General features: G+C 35.1%; 1 long non-coding RNA gene across 2 annotated transcripts; it reads right to left on the reverse strand.

Moving 5' to 3' along the window:
* Nucleotides 1-424: 424 nt before the first annotated feature.
* On the reverse strand, nucleotides 425-8,609 carry LOC311432560. 2 transcript variants are annotated; one of them, XR_014690130.1, is made up of 4 exons: nucleotides 8,440-8,609; nucleotides 6,470-6,556; nucleotides 4,609-5,735; nucleotides 425-890 (listed from the first exon to the last, which is right to left on the reverse strand). It is a non-coding gene; the product is annotated as an uncharacterized lncRNA (long non-coding RNA). The 2 variants fall into 2 exon arrangements; XR_014690131.1 differs by lacking the exon at nucleotides 425-890 and having other exon boundaries at nucleotides 4,426-5,735.
* Between the last annotated feature and the right edge of the window lie 6,533 nt (nucleotides 8,610-15,142).

A 15,142-nucleotide genomic window follows, 5' to 3' on the forward strand; every position in this document is an offset into this window, starting at 1 on the left:
GTTAAGAAGATCCTCAGATAATCTCAATTCTTGCTGGTTTAATTTGCCTTAAATTATCCCAGGCTTTATCTTTTCCCATATTACAATCAATGAAGAATTGTGTCAATGCATTCAGACATTTATTTTTTTTTCCAGTCTCCTTTAGATAATTTCAGGTGAGGTATGAGGATGTCAAATGTAGCTAGAATAGCATGTTCTGTGTTGTTGTTCTTTTCAACTTCACCAAGATATTTTACTGTTCAGAAAATTGCCTCTTGTTAAAATTTGAAACCAAAATGTCTATGTTGAAATGACGTCAATTTATCTGCATAATGCTGAGTTCTAAAATACTGGAAGATTTGAGATCATCAAAGAGAGGCTGGGGTAGACCTCACCTTGAAGCCTTGAAGATGACCAGAATTTACTAAAATAAAAATGAGATAGAGGGAGTATGTTCCAATTACAAATGCTACCACTACTTTGTAAAGGAGTTTTAAATATTCCTCCGTGTCCCCATTCCTGCAAACATTAGTGTACATGAGCAGACTTTAAATTAATCTCCAGGTTAAATCTGCGTATAGCGCTAATAAGGTTGAGGATGGTCATCTCTGCATACATGCTTGTGGGGTGATGTAGATGCACTTTAAGATGAGTCATGATCAACTTTATTCCCTGCAGGTGAGGCCCTTACAGTGCCTGTGACATGATGGCAGACCCTTCCTCCTGTTTCGATATGCAGGGGTATCCTATTGTGGCACACAAGACTCAATCATGAAAATACTGTCTTAGCCTTCAGGGTAAGTACTACTAGTATGTACTCCTGTGAGTTGGACTCATTCATCTCTGTTGCAAACAAAATGGGATAGTTGAAATGCCTCTTTAGCACAGATGTAATGAAGGCAGAAAGGTTTCTGGAAAGAAAATCACAAAAAAAAAATTTAGGGAGAAAATCTGGACAGGTGGAAAAGGTTTGTTTGTTTGTTTGTTTTGGGGAGGGGGCAGGGGAAGAAGATGGGAAGAGGAACTGATGTTGGTTTTTAACAAGTTATACCTTATCAGATTTGGAGCTTCAGCACTAGGTCTACAGCATATGTTTAAAGCAAAGAGAGGACTCAAATTGTTCACAGCATGCTAGATCTGTTGGAGACTTTTTCATGAGCAACTAGTAAGACAAGCACCTTGCACTTATATTTTGGGAGTACAGGATTAAACAGCCTCGCTTTTTTATAATTCCTTAAAATAATATAAAATAGGTATGGTGCTTGCTTTCTGTGCCTGCTGATCCAGGATAAGTACACATTCTGCCATGCAGCTCCTGTTTCATGTTGCTTATTCCTGAGAAGCATTATACTTGGTGCTTCCCATTTTTACGGAGTTTGCCCTTCTTCCCAGATTTTAACTTCCTACAGATCTGTTCTTCTGAACTGTGACCTCAAAAGTCTGAAGGTGAAGTCTGTGAAATGCATCATTGCCTCATAAACATAAAAAAAAGATTATTTTTTTTTTCCACAAAAGGATATCAGCAGGCCCAACTCAAATCCTATCATATCATTTAGCCAATTTAAAGGCTAGAAATTATAATGTAGAGAGAAAAAAAAAACACATTTTGGAAAAAATATATCTGAATACCCTCTGTTTATTCTCTCACATGGGCACAAGGTACTGAATGCTTTGTTCTCTGTAGACAGACGTTTATCTTCATACATTTGAACAGTCTCACTAAGATGGCCACTTAACTTTAACTGTCAGTGCTTTCCTGGTACTTTACTTGTACAGTGATGGGACTCTCGACCATTTGCAAATACAAAAGATCAAAACACTTTCCTTTTTTTTTAGATTTTTTTTTTCTTTTTGTCTTGCTAATTTTTCATGAGGAAGGAAAACTACAGAAAGTTCAAACCTAAAATATTTTGATTAGACATCAACATATTTTGACAGGGAAAAAGCTTATATAGTACTTCATAGTAACTGTACTTTTAGTGCTTCATGATTCTGTCTTACCTACTGCTTAAGTTATTTCTCCATCAAAAATTTCACTGGAGAGGAAAAGCAATGCATGATAAGAAGTGATTCTTCTTAGTATCATCTTGTCTGGGGAGGGAGGGGAAGGAGGGAAATATAAGTTAGGCAAATAATATGTATTGTGGCATATTATTATGCCAATATGGATTATGGCAGCCTTTCCAAATAGAAAATATTTTACCTTTAGGACATAAATTCATAAACTTCCAAGAGATTTGTGAGGAAACAGTTTTGTTTTGTGGAGAGGAAGAATGGGCTGACTAGCCATACTTGCAAAATGCCTACACAGTACATGTATAACACGAGACACAGTAATCTATTGATTGCTATCTTGCCCTTTTGCACCAGGTTAAATGCCATTCCAGGATCATTGAAATAAAAACTGCCAGAGCTGTCAAAAGTTTCAAAATTCTTCCACTGAAAGTTTTATCTTACTATAGAAGTGGCTTGTTTAGGCAGACATAAACAGAGGCAGTCCCCTAAAATCCTTTACTTAACTGATTGTGACTATCTGTGGCTGCAGCCACATATAATAAAAGGTTTACGTTATTCTTGCAGCTTGTATACGTACTTGGAGAGGAAGAAAAAGTTTTTGCCTTTTCAGGTGCTTCACAGGCCAGTGACCTTTATAAATGACAGCAAATCTCTGCTGAATGAAAGATGAAGGAAAAGAGGAAAACATTAAGATATTTTGTCCTACTTTTTTGTGGCATGTTGAAAACAATCACAGTGCCTATTTGTCATGTTCTAGCTTTGTCTCCCTTTTTCAGTAGTGTCTGACAGGCTGAATGAAGAAAGTGTAAGTGAAGATGAATTGGCAAAGGTATCACTTCTGGTCTGTCTAATTCTGAAGCAGATGAAAAATATATATAATATCAGGATGTTCAAGTGAAGGAAACATTAAGATCAAGGGACTGCAGGGGTAAAATAGAAACCCTTCAGGCAATTTTAGGGAACAAATGAATAATATAAATGTATTTCTCATAATTTAAGCTTTTCAGTTACTTCATGCTATTTGTAACATTAATATAGAAAGCAGACTGTTTACAAAGGAAAGGAATGAGCACAGTGAACAAATACAGAAAGAATAATTTTAAGAACAGAGGAAAATATAAGGAAAATTTCCACAATAATGATAGTCATTAAAGCTGCAGAATGGTTTCCTGCGGGAGCACATGATCCTGTTTTAAATCTTTTAGAACTAGACTGGTGAAAATCTCAACTGCAGACCACACAGAAAAGTCCTGTCCCGGCAGTGGGATTGATGAGCAGAATTACACAACTTTTCCATGCACGAGTTACATGACTAGAAGTCCAAAAATTGCCTGGTGGTACTGGTAAATGTAGCAAAGTCCACAAAGTTCTGGGCTAGTTTGCATACTGCAAAGAGGTCAGAATTCAGCCAGCTGCCAGTGCTCTGGGGAAGCACCCTCAAGAGCCTGGCTTACCACTTTCCCTCTTTCCATCAAACACAGAGACAGTATAAAGCAACATTTCAATATCTCGTGATGGTGCTTAGCTGGAATCAGGTACTGGGGCTCATGTCCTGACAAGGAAGAAATCATTTCCTCTTCCAAAGAGGAAAAAAAGAGAGATGTGCAGACCCCAGTCCAGTGCAAGAACAATTTCAATGTGCTACAGTTGTCACAATGTACAATCACTGAACTACTCATCCTGCTTCCTTTGTGCAGTCTGGTGGCAAGAAAGATACTCAGCCTCACTTGTATGTGCACACAAAAGCACTCCCTGTCTCTCCGTAGATTGAGGTAAAAGATGGAGACATATTCCATGAAGAATAATACAATCAGATTCATGCTCTCCAGACAATATATCATAGGCAGATTGTGAGCAAGTGAAGATGGGCAGTTCATAAAGGTACTTCATACCCTGAAAGACCTGCTTTATGGAAAAGAGTTTATCTTCCCTTGAGTGTTGATGAAAATTTCATAGGTGGCTTCAGTAGAAAAGAAGACTGATCTTTAGATAACAAATAGCATAAAGGGAATTAAAATTCTGACTTAATTCAAATCTATTTATACTGTTTTTTGATTGTTTGTTTTTTTCCTCTTTCAGTTCAGTGGAATTATTCTTGATCAACAACACATGCAAACTAGATCCAAACCTCTGTGTTCTATTTCTTGAAAGATTCATATCATATTTCAAAATAAATCTAAAGCTTAAACTTTTTGAGTAATGATTCTGATTCTTTATCCAAAATGGTCCCTTACAGGAGAAAAAAAATCTGGTGTTGTTATTTCTTTATTTTTAATGTTTATATTCATGTGTTTTTAAAGTTTATTTATATTTTTATTTATATATTTATCTGTTTGTTTTTGCTGACCTGTTTTTAACAAGCAGAAACTTCTGGATATCTGAAATATCCACAGGGATATTTCCAATACAACTTTTTTTTTTTTTTTTTTTTTTTTTTTTTTTTTTTTTTTGTGGGGCGAGGGGGGAGGAAGAAACAACTTGTACACAAATCTGAGAAAACCCAAAAGTGATCTATTTCAGGTAGCTTAAATTGTAAATTGCATCAGTAGTTTAAAATGTGCTATGAAAACTCATTTTCTCTTTCATCCACTTTTACAGACTAATTGATCTTACCTCGTTTCTGCCTTTTTTAAGAACTGAATTTCTGCCACCGTCACTTATTTTGAACTTGCTGCCTGTTCGTGAGAAGCAATCACAAAGAAAACTTAGAAAACAGAGAAATGACAGAATGTCTCATTGAAATTATACTCCCACAAAGCTGCCATGAGGCAGAGAGTGTAGGAGGCACAGAGAGGAATTCTCTTTGGGATGTAGATTGATAGACACCACATGGCCTGATACTACAGGGCAATGGCTGTGACAGTCACTTCATACACACATACCTTAATGCACTCTCTACAATGATTTCTTCAGGCCCTATGATACCGGCATACTGAAGCACATTTTATCAAAAGGATTTTGATTATTTTCTTAGGGATGTGATTAAAGTTCTTGCTAGTAGCTTAAATAAAAACATAAATATAAATAAATAAATATATGAACTAACTTAAAAAAATCAAACAATAACATTAAAATTTTAACTTTATTTCTAAGAACTTTATACTAGCATGTCCGCAGTGAGTTCAAGGAATTGATTAATGGAACAAGTAAATTATCATGGGCTATAAGTACAGTACAAAAGTCAATACTCTAATAGCTATGCTAATGGGACCAAAATATCAATAATGTACTATAATATGCTTATTAGGTATATAGCCTGTTACAAATTTAATAGAAAGTGCCTAATACACTTGTTTTATTTGATTTCAGGAAGCACCAAAACACTGGGTGACAGAAAAAAATTGAGCTTCATTTTTTTAACATTTTCCTCCACAGATACCAACACTCAATCTGTTCTGAGACAACATCCTAGTCTGTGCAAATGGAAGGATATTTCAGTGATTAGATCTCTGCCAGCCCTGGACATGTCAAACCCAGCTTCAGCCTCACGCTCCTGATTATTCTGTTGGCAAGTCAATTATTCTTCCAGTGCTGTGTTATTTTAGGCATTTTCCTCTCCCATGGCAGAATTAGGTGGTGTTCTAGCTTCTAGTCCTTGGTTCCCTTTTCTTGACCTCCTGCATCATTTCCCTGGACAGTCTATCTCACAAGTAGAATCTTACCTGTTGCCTTTGGTGATGCCTGCACCTTACCTTTTCCTCCAGACAAGGCTTTATTCCATGGCAAATCTCAGCTTGTCTCTGTAGATGTATCATTAGTAATCTCAATGGTAAAAAGAGAACTTTTATTTTGCCCCACAAGGCCCGTGTCAACACCATTACAACCGCCATCATAGTGCCCACTGTTCCGGCTGGTGTTGTATGTCATCCTCAACACAGTCTGCCTCTTGGATTCACAATTTTAGGAAACAACAAAGCCTCACCAAATCTCTTTGTTAAGATACAATCTTTTCTAGTCATGTAAGCAACTCATGTTTATTTGTGTGTGGCTTTTTTTGTTTTTGTTTTTGTTTTTTCATCCCAGCATACTTTCTTTGGAACCTCAACTATTGCACATTCCTTTTCTCTAGCTTTAACAAATTTATATTTGCTTTAAGAATACGCTACAAGAATGCAGCTGCAGACATTATTACTTCCTTATTCTGTGACACTGTCTGTCTTCACAGCTGTGACAGACATTTGGCACCCACTTCTCTGCTGTAAAAAACATTGACTACATTTTCTCATTTATAAAGATTACTTAGGCCTGTTCCCAGTATCAAAATAAAGCTTCCAGTATTGACTCAGTTGGCTCTAGCCAGCCACAGAGCCACAGTTCAGACAGTTATTTCTGCTTTTTGCCACAAAAGAATGCATTCTAACACCACACGCGCACACACACACACAAACCACCCACCCCCACCCACGTTTATTTACCCTTGTTCAAATCTCACCCAAAACATTCCTTTCATTCCTCATTGTTTCCTTGTACTTACTTATTTCTATCTCGCCATCGTCTTGTCTTCTCCTTTAACGTTAAGCCCTCTGGGAGCAAGAAACTTTTTGCTCTGATTTCATTCACTCTGTAGGACAAAAGGATCCTTCATCAGGCTTTCTATTATTACTAGTAATCATTCTGTGGAAACAATAAAAAAACTTGCTGTGTCAGCACAGCAAAATGCTTTCTTAATAGCCCTCCTTAAAAGAGCAGTTGCGAATCACTGTCCAAAAATTGTCTTCTTACCACACAAAAACAATTACATTTTTAAAAATAACCAAAAACTGAAAAGGTACTTTTTCATCCATCTTACATTTTCCCATACATAGTAATACATACAAAAAATGTTTTACTTGGAGTTAGATGTCACTTCTGAAAGCTTTTAGTTACTAATTACGTAGTGATTTTGTTTTGTAGCATGTTTAATGTCAATTCTTCAGCAAATTCTAGTTTTCAAGAAATGGTTGTTAGACTCAAATTTTAAAGAAATTGAATTGCCAGTCTTTTCTGGGATCTCTGCTTTACAGTATTTTTCATAATATTATACCTCTTTTAATGTTAAAAAACAATTTCAAGCTCTAAGTGACTTGTTTTAAGAAGTTTAGAATGTTTTAACAAGTTCAAAGTTGATATATTAAATTGTGTTTAGTAAAGTAAATAAAAAACATGTCACATTAGGGTGGAAAATTCTCCACAAGAATAAACGCATAAAAAGATTTAAGTATTGCCTTTCACTTGAGGTGCTGAGATGATACATGAGACTTTCTACAAACTAGACTTTGTGGTTTTTGACATCTCATTTTGATCCAAATAGATCACTTTTAATATTTGGTCTTGACCTGATGTCCCTAATCCAGAAGATTATGTATGCTAGGCTATGTGTGCAGTAAGTGAAGAGAAAGAAAGGCTCCACCAGAAAGCAACTGAATTTGGGGTGTAGTGAATTGCATTTTATTGGTGCCTTTCTGTCCTCAGTGCATGTAAATAGAAACTAGGGCCTAAAGTTGTTGGAGTGAAGCCAGTCTTGAATTTCTGTGTGCCTCAGTACTTGACTATCTGATGGGGATAGTACTTCCTTTCACTCTGTTTTCTCTTTAGTCTACCAGTTCCTTAGGGTCTGGAATTATTTTTAACAATGTGTATGCATCATATCTCCAGTAATAAGACTCATGTTGGAGGTAGTTTCTAGGTAATACTGTAGTACATATTGACAAAAATTAAAAATGTATTAAAAGGGAACTATTTTGTTTAATTTTAACAGTCATTTTCTTAAGCTTTGTTCATTCATTCCCCTTTAGCTCTCTCACATTTCTTTGCCTAGGACTGCATTCCCCACTGGAAGACTTGGGCTATGAATTCTTGGTAGTGGAGCCGACTTCAACCTCTCTGAATTTGGCCTATTTTTTTCAAAACCAATAGTAAAAGACTAAGCCTTCCAGATTCTGCCAAAAATATATTGCAGTTTTCTAGAGACTGTAATTTTCAGCTGCTTTCCTTCTGCCTTTTGGAAATGTCAGAATGAAGGTAAGCAAAACCTCCCACGCTCTTCCAGGACAGAATTCTCCTTAGCTCAGAAAATACATGCTGGTCTGAGGTGTTTTCTGAGTCTTCCTGTTCTCTTTGGAGCAGGTCTGAACTGAACATATATCTCTTGCAAAACACTCTTTCATGGAAAAGATGCTAGGAATTATTATCAAGATACAGATGCAATTCTGTTCTGACTGCCCATTTTGTTCAAAGGAACAACAGAGGGTAATTGTGATGCAGACATTTACAATGGAGAAGTGGTTTAATCTCCTCACCTTTTGATTACCTAATTTTGAGCATGCTGAAACAAACAGCGAGACATTTTACTTCAGCATTAATAGGAAAAGAGACTAAAGTAGTGGCCAGAGTTGGTCAGAAGAACTTTTTATTTCCTGTTGGAAGTTAAATTTCCTAACTGGAAAGAGCTTGATGAGATCTTACCTCTTCTGAAACAAATTATTCTCTAAAACAGGATTTTAGGCAAAATAAATCAATAACATGATACAAAAAGGATAATTCCTCTAGAAGTGAAATCTGAAAATCTTGGAACAGATATGACTGTTCTCTAAGAAATATAACTAAACCATACAATAGACAGCTTATATACATAATCTCCTTTGCCCCTTCTTTTCTGCTGCAGACCAGCAAAAGTCATGTCTGATATTTTTGGTGTCATTAAAACTCCTTATATCTCCCTGTATTGGAGAGCTACAAAACTTTTTCTTGTCTTATAAATGGACTTTTCAAAAGCTTCTGGAGGGCTAGTGCATATCTTTTCGTTATGTGGTAATAATGCTGAGGGAAAAAAAAAATGTTTTTTTTTTTTTTTTTTTTTTTCCATGACACAATTTTGCCAATTTTAACAGCCCAAAGTTGTCATATCTTCATTCTGCTATGAAGTGAAGTGCGTGTACTGGGTCTGGCTGGAATGTTAACTTTCCTGGCAGCAGCCCATACAGTGCTGTACTCTGCACTTGTAGCTGGAACAGCAGTGGTATCACACCAGTGTTGTGTCTACTGCTGAGCAGTGCTGGCACAGCATCGGGCCTCTCTCTAACCCTCCAAGGGGGTGGGCAAAAAGTGAGAAGAGAAACATCACCAGGGCAGCTGACCTAAACCAACCAAAGGGACATTCCATACCATGTGATGTCACACTCAGCAATAAAAGGTGGAAACAGGAAGAAGAGGGGAGGGGTGGGCTCTCGGGAAAATGTTGGTCCTCCTCCTGAACACCGGCTACGTGCGTTGAGGCCCTGCTTCAAGGATGTGGTCAATCATCGCTCATTTGTGGGAAGTAGAGAGTAATTTCTTTCCTCTGCACTTCCACATAGCCTTCATTTATTTTGTTTGTTTTCCTCCCTTCTTTTTATTTTCCCTTTCCCCCTCCCTTTTCCCCTTTCCCTTTTTATTTCCCTTTAGTTAAATTGTTTAGTTCATAATAATCTTTATTTAATTATTATTATTATTTCCCTTTAATTAAATTATCCTCATCTCAACCTGTGAGTTGTTCTTTGCTTTACTTCTCCCCCTCCTCATCTAAAAGAGGGGGAGTGAGAGAGCAGTTGTGGGGTTTAGCTGCCCAGCACGGTAAAACCACCACAGTGCGCAGAAGCCTTTCTGGAAGGCTACAGTACTGCTATTCTCATGCAGCAGTTTCCAAATTTTGTTTGGTGGTCAGGTGAAACTGAGGGATCAGTTTGTTCTGCTCTTCTACCTTTATCATTATAAAGCTGTTCTCTAAAGGTACTAAAAATCTGAAATATTGATTTAACTTTTCTGATTAGAAGCCTTGATATAAACAGAGAAACTGTAACTCTCATGTAATATTTGAACAAAAAGATAAAAACTAAATCTTCCAAATATCACTTGCCTTTCTGTAGGAAATGTCGTGGTAAAGTCAGCTTTACATATTTAAGGACATATTTCCAAAATGTTTGTTTTAAACTTAAAAATGTTATGGTTCATTTTGCTCTCTGGAATAAAATTGTGAAAATTAATTTGTTGGTCTAAGGTATTAATTTAAAATCTGCTCATTTTACTTAGGTAATCAGCCCACAAGACATGTAGTAGTCTACATGTATAAATATATATATATAATATATATATACATATAGATATATAAATAATATATAAATAATATATATGTATGTATATATGTATACATAAGTATATATATTCATAAATATAAATATATAAAATATGTTTATATAAAAATATAATATATATGAAATATAAAAATAACATATAACATAATATATTATATATAATCATATATATTGTTTTGTAATTTATATATATGTAAATATATATATATATATGTGGCAAATAACTAATTCCCAGTAAAAAGGTATCATTTACCAATACATGTAGAACATAGAGGTACCTATAATGTTTTCCTTAACATTTTGAGATTACAGCCTAACTGCAGTAGTGCCTATACTGATAGACAACAATTACTGATGAATTCTGACTTTATACTGAGATTTAGAGCAAGTTTAGAATGTTTGTGCTCCTTGCTTTTACAAGTTTGTAAGCAAACAAACAAGTCACAATAAAACAAATAAAAAAAGAAAGGGAAAGGGAAAGCAAAAAGGAGAGAATTTCTAAGTCTATTGGTTTATGTTTGATCATTACTGAGGCAAAATCCAACATTCTGGATGGTATGTAATATATGAAGCAGTACCATGTCATCAGAATTACACTCAAATTATGACAGAGAAGTGTCAGAACCTTGCTGAGAATCTGCCTGGATCAATCCACTTTTTAGGGCACCTTTGCAGGAATGTAGAACTAAACTCTTTTGAGATATGTTCAACATAATATCAAAGGCACTGTATCACTAAATTATTTGGATAGCTGCACCATTTAAAAGGTTTCCCTTCATGCTTCAGCTGCTGTTGCCAAGTAATCCTATGGGGAAATTCCTTGTCTAATGATGCATGACCAGTTTCTTCATATTTACTTTTACACAAACTTTATTTTTAACCTAAATGACATTTTTCCCTTCCCTTTAGTCAGAAAAATTATGTCTAAATTTTCTTCTACAGCCTTTCAGAAAGAAAAGTGGTGAAATGATGGATCCAAAAAAATAAAGTAAAAGAAAGAACGAACACTTTGTCATATGAATTATAGGATAGTTACAAACAATATAAACTAATACACTTAGGAATTCCTGTGGGAGAACAAGATGGATGTCGTTCTGCCTTGTGTATCATCAAAATAACTTTCTCAAGAAGACTGACAAAAAAAAAAAAGCCACATCATCAGTTTAATTGCAGTTTCAAAATTATGACTAGTGTTAGTCGTGTGTTGATAGAGAGAGATCACTCTGGATTGTTTTCTGATGTCAGGTGGAGCTTGATGTTTTGACAGTTGGGAAATCAAGTTATGAATTACAAACTAAGTAAATTTGATGTGTAAGTCATGGGAAGAGAATAAATGTAGATGACTGAAATGTCATTTTCCTGAGTCACTGTTATGGCCATTCCCACATTTAAATGCAAAGAAAAGGTTCAGTCCAATGATTAACCCAGGAACAAGATGCTGCTGGTATTTTAATTTACTTAATAAAGTATTTTACCTTAGGCATCCTTTGTCAACATCCATTACAATACAGAGTAACAATCAGTCAGAGTAGTTATAATTCCACCAGAAAAAAAATGTGTTAAAATAATGGATGTAATGTGTCAACCTAAATAAACAGCTAAAACTGAATGGAGAAATTCACTCCTGAGTCACTGCTTTGAAATGTAGGGGGCAAGATTTAAGTACCTCATTCTTATTTCATTTTGGTTTACTTGCATCTCAATAATGAATGTTGCACAAGCAAATGATGCTTCCTAAATTACTTTGGTATGATAATTAAAGCCCCTAATCAAGAGGTTTTCCTACTTGATGGACTCTTTTTTAGTATTAATTTAAATGTTAATTTCACAAATCCTATGACAGCCATGTCTTTCAAGACATTTTGCCAGAGAAATGCCTGATGTGGTCTGATGATTGTTAGGGTCAGTGAACATTAAACAAAATTCTAAATCAATTTTATTAAGACTCCCTGAAGAACTTCAGATGAAGTTCATTGATTGGTAAATGGTGGTGTGCTTGCCATTTTGTAAACTTGCTTTGAAGGATTCTGATTTGATAAGACTGCTGATGTTCCAATGCTGATGAAGGTAAACTCTTGCTCTGAAATCAGCATAAGAACACATCAAAAACCATCTCTTTACTGTTATTACACTTCAGAAAGAAAAAGTTTGAAGTCTTAGAGAGAGAAAAATGTAATGACACCTGCAATGGTTAAGGTAAAATCAGGAATGCCATGACAAACAAACCAAAGTGAACATGGAAGGCTCTAGAAGAATACAACCTGGAAGAGCAGCTAGAGTGAAGTAGGCGAAGTAAGCTTTCCCTCTTCGATAGAGAAAATGGTATGTTTTCCCCTATCTTCACTTCCCCTATCTGTTGCATTGTTATCCTACAGCCAAGCCTGATAAACGTAAGATGGACTTGTACCTCCTTTCAGCCTTTCACAGACATGAGGATGCTCTGGGGAAAATCATGACAAGTAAAAGCAAAATTACTTAAGGTTTCCAAGATTTGCATCTTAATCCTTGACATCCAGCACTTATAGAATGCGTGGCTTTCCTGCAGGAAGAAAAGTAAACAAAGTGGTTTTCTTGCTTGAAATTGTATACAGGTCTTTGGCTCTCTGATTTGGATTCACATATGTCTTTGTGAATGATCTGAACAATTAAGAGGTTCTACTGTGAAAAATTCTGACCCCCAAATATACTGCTAAAATAGAATACCTGGATTAGAGTTGGACCTTAGGACCCTATAACACATTGTTCTAGACTAAAGGTGTATTCTTCTTCAGATTCCTTACTCCAGTGGTTACTCAAAATATTACAGTCTAACAAGTAATTTTTAGCTCCTCACTGTGCTGGCCTGAAAATGCAGACATCTAATCTGCTTTTAGTGGAGCAGAGTAACTAACGTGTAAAATGTATTGTTTTTCTGTTCCATATTTAAACTTATAAATCTTTCTCTGATTGGGAGTTAATGTTTATGATCTAAAGATTCATCTACTCCTAGCTACACCTGCTCCCTCATCTCCTGACAAAAAGTTTGTTTTATTATGATATTTTTCTTCTCATCTGAGAAATATAACAACCTCTAGTCTCTTACTTCTAAAATGATTGTAAATTTCCTGACTTGTAGTCCATATTGCCAAAGACATTCATTAAATCTTGATGTTAAACATTAAGTGATGTTGAACAGCTCTGAGAGGAGATATCTGAGTTAGAACTTGATTCGTATTTTATATTGAAGCAAAATGTTTCTTGTAGAAATATCCAAGATTTTCATCGTTCTGCCTCTTCTGTGTTGTTTTACAAGGTCATCCAGCTCAGACAAAATTCTGATAAGCAAATGTACCCAAATAATTTCAGCACAATTATAACACAGAAACAGTTACTAGTAGCTGAGGTTCATTTTTACTCTGAAGCCACAGAAAAGAAAAAGTATTTGACTTGAACTAGAATAGCTAGTGATGACAATACACAGTCCAACCATGTGAAGAAATGGTGGTTGATCAAAGGGTGAAAATAGGTTTCATCTGTGTATTTCATTTCTCATTAGGTCTGCACAAAGCAAGGTGGAAAAGATAGCTTCAGAAGATGAACTCCACACATATTGGACTAAAATCTTCTCTTGTATACACTAGTACTGTGCATGAATTATTCATATATGTGTAAGAACAGAGTCAGGCCCTTTGCAATAACATATTATGAGTGATAATTTAAAAACTATGTTCAAAGGTCTATGTAACGCTTTTAAAAAATTATTGTCTGAATTATGACAAATTTTCATTTGATTTCCTCTAACCCCACTAAATAACTGAACCCAGGAATCTGTTCTCCTGTCCAGAGAATGAATGGTTCTGGAGGAGACATAAACACCCTAGTTTGGCATGACACCAGCAGGTGAAAGCTATAACTTGAGCCAAACTCAAATAATATTGATATTAAATATTTAATATCAAAAAATATTGATATTAAAGATGTTTCTCTATAAAGAGTTTCCTCTGTACTTAAGAATCCACTTTCTCCAATATCACTTTATTACTGTAAATTTACTATCACAATAACTAGAACATTTAATTTTTCTTTCCCAGAAAAAAGATGCCATGCATATTGGAAGCGTCTTGGGGGAGATGTGTCAAAATGTCCAGTGGTCACGGGCTCAATCATTCTCATTATATTTCCTGTAGTAGGGTGACTGCTTTTATAGAATTGTTTTTCTTTAATGTTAGGACATATGCAAAAATATAATAATAATAATAATAATAATGAAATCAGCAATGCAGGGATTCAATTTATGAAGGAATAATCACTTGCCTTAAAGTTAATGCAGCTCCCCAGAAATGCAAAGTCTTGGTCAACTATTAAATAGTCTGACCCTTTGAACCTTGTGGTTTCAAACTGGACATCTTGATTAAATTAAATAATTTTAAAAACATTAATTGCTTTTTTATAATTTGAACAGCTTCTAGAAAATAATCTCCAACGTGAAACAGTGCTTCATATGCTTTAAATAATAGCTTTTGGGTGTTTGTTTTATTTTTGCTAAGATAATCAAGAAACTAATACACCAAGCAATTATATTTGGATTTTCTCTCTGTTTTCTTTCTTTGTAAGTATGTAAAATGACACTTTTAATCCAAAAGTCTAATGCATACTCTAATTCCCTTTTGAATCTAAAATAAAATTTTGATAAATCCTTTTTAATTAAAAAGAAAAAAAAATAGAATTTTTGACTGTATTTAGATTTCCCAGTGCAAAAAAAAAATATAAAAATTAATTAATTAATTAATTAACTACACCAAAACTTGGCCAACATTTTTTTTTGTACTTATATTTTGCCTTCTTTTATTTTCCTGTGTTGCACTTGTGCTTACAAACTACATAGATGAAAAAGTGTAATTCATACTTATATCATCTGCTCAGTACATCCCTTACACACACAGAAAATAGATCTACCTTCAATAAATCTCTTTCTCAGAGAAGTCGTGAATGCCCCATCCCTGGAGGTGTTTGATACCAGGTTGGACAAGGCCTTGTGTAACCTGATCTAGCAGGTGACA

The sequence above is a fragment of the Aythya ferina genome, assembly GCF_964211825.1.
Source record: "Aythya ferina genome assembly, chromosome: 2".
Taxonomy (NCBI): Eukaryota; Metazoa; Chordata; class Aves; order Anseriformes; family Anatidae; genus Aythya; species Aythya ferina.